The sequence below is a fragment of the Egretta garzetta genome, unplaced genomic scaffold, assembly GCF_000687185.1.
Source record: "Egretta garzetta isolate BGI_Z169 unplaced genomic scaffold, ASM68718v1 scaffold608, whole genome shotgun sequence".
NCBI lineage: Eukaryota > Metazoa > Chordata > Aves > Pelecaniformes > Ardeidae > Egretta > Egretta garzetta.
The window spans coordinates 245178-247527 of NW_009260498.1; the positions used below are offsets into that span (position 1 = coordinate 245178).

Sequence of the window (2350 nt, forward strand, 5' to 3'; positions counted from 1 at the left end):
GCTGGCAGCGCTGAGCATCCTCTTGCCTGGAGCCGCTTTCCCCGCTACAGTTCTGCACTGAAATTGCCGGACTCATTTTGCAAATATTTAACTCTCGTTTGTTGGAGAGCTGGCACGCTTGCCCCAAAGCCGTTTGGTTTTATTCTTAAGCAATGGGGAAGATTTGACAAATCTGGCCTTTTCTGTTACCTAAAGCCAGGCTTCCCTCGTACTGAGAACTGGCTCATCCCCATCCCGTCCCAAAGAGCAGGAGCCCTTGGCATGTCCCCCTGCCAGGTAGCAAGCAGATGAGCAACATTTTTCGAGCGTTTTTACCCAGCCATGTGCGAAAGAGGGACAGCATGCTGGTAGCAATGTTGCTATTTTAATATTAGAAATATTTGCTGAGAAACGTGGACGAGCCCGTTGTAGGACATGAGCCTCAGAAGCCTCCCTGCTCGCTCTGCCGCGCTTCAGGTCCCCATGGTTGGTACCGGGGGGGCGAGGAGGAGCGGGGTCAGGGGATGGGGACGAGGTCGGTGTCTCCAGGGCCGCCCACCCGGCAGGAGCGGGACCGCGTGCCCTGGCTGCTGTTAGAGTCAGACCAAAGAGAACCGAGGCTGTTTTCCCGCACACCGGTTTTGGTTTTATTTTGCTTTGTACTTCCACGCTCTAGAGGATGCGGTGAGTAACGTGGGTTTGCCTTCGGCGCCCGGGCTCGCAGTGGTATTCCTTAGAGCCATGGGATTATACCCTTGGGTACGGTGTTTTCCTTCGCTGTCATGGGGCCAGTTTGTGCAGTAACAGAACCAAATCAATTCAGAAGGTGAGGGCAGGACCAACCCTGGGATGGTGCAGGCGGCAGCTATTAGGCTGTACCCAATTCTTGCGGTGCCGGAGTCATCCCAGTTGGAGAAGTGAAAACACGAGCAGCTTTTTTGGGCGTCGCTGGAGATGCTGCAGCCGTCCAGCCCTCACGTTGGAGCCAGGCATCTCGCGGCAAAGTTTTCCTACTTGATTTCTGTAGGGGGAAGACCTGAACGGTGTCGTGATGCCGAGGCGAGGGCAGTGAGGAGGGAGGAGGCAGGTCAGGAGCACGGCGCTGCCCGGCCCCGCTGTAAGGCTCTGATATACCGCACTTCTGCTAAAATCTCTCTTCTGCACCAGCACATTTCAAGGGAGTTTCCTGTTTTAAATAAGCCAGCTATAGTATCAGGATTCCTGGAAAAGAGGGCGCACAAAAAAGAGATTAAAAAAAATAAAACCTAAGCTATTCCATTATGGTTTGGACTTGTACAGCTAACTGTGTTTTAATTACTCGGGATAAACTGTACCCTCAAAAGGTGCAGAATAATAAAACCGTAAGATGGAAGAGAGAAAGCCAGCTAATCCTGCTCCTGGCATGTAGATCCCGACAGCCTTACAAAGGCCTGGGGGAGGGGGAGCCCTTTAAAATAGTGATTGCCAAGGTTTCCAAGAGCCCCGTTTGTAAAAACAAAAACAAAGCCCAAGAAGAGCAGAGCAGAGGAAGCCCTGAATTTCAGAGAGGGTTGGGGTTTGGGTTTTTTTCCTCCTTTTTCTCCACTTTTTCATTCCCCAGCTGAAGTGTTGACTGAGCTAACGCCAGCGAGCCTGCGGTGGGACGCTGGTGGCTGATGTTCTCCGTTTCCCTTGAGCATCGCTTGCCTTGAGCATCACCCACCACCCCTGAGGCCTGGGCAGGGGAAGGCAGGACCCCGCTGAGCCCTGGGGGTCACGGAGCCTCTTCTTGTCCTGAGGCTGGGGGGGGGGGGGGGTATTTATTTTTGTTCACCCCTTTGTATAGCCAGAACAGCAGCGAATCTCCAAAGCCAGGATCAGAGAGACAAGGAGCACATCATCCCCTTGGCCAAGGGTTTGATGGTGGTAGAGGGAGCGAGGAGTTGGTCCGGTGGAGTGATGTGCCTCCCGCAGCGGTGGCACTGCTGCGATGGACCAGGGAAAGGGCTGGACCTGCAAAAGGAGCAGCAGGTAAATGAAAGGATAAGCCCAGTCTTAAACACGGGCCGATGGGAGAGCGAGGTTTAAGTGTCAGTACCTAGGGTGGCACCTTGCAGAGGGATGTAGGAGATGCATCAGCTACCACCTGCTTCTGGCCACATTCGGTGGCCGCGGTGTCACCGCCATCCCCGCGCCCGCCCGCTGCCGTGGCAGGCTGGGAGCATCGCAGTAAAATGGCTCCTTATTCTATAACGGGATCTGGTTGTGGAGAACATGTGGGCCTTGAGGACATGGGTGAGACTTAATGAGGTTTCTAGCATCTGATCCGAGGAATGCACAACTCCAGAAAATATTAAACAAAAGCAAAGTATTTTTATCCTTGTTAATTACA

At 53.3% G+C, this 2350-nt stretch overlaps 1 protein-coding gene across 1 annotated transcript in view; it reads left to right on the top strand.

The window, feature by feature from the left end:
• Positions 1-2350, top strand: part of NACC2 (NACC family member 2) — a 24163-nt gene that overhangs the window by 8679 nt on the left and 13134 nt on the right. The gene's annotated exons all lie outside the window — the stretch shown is intronic.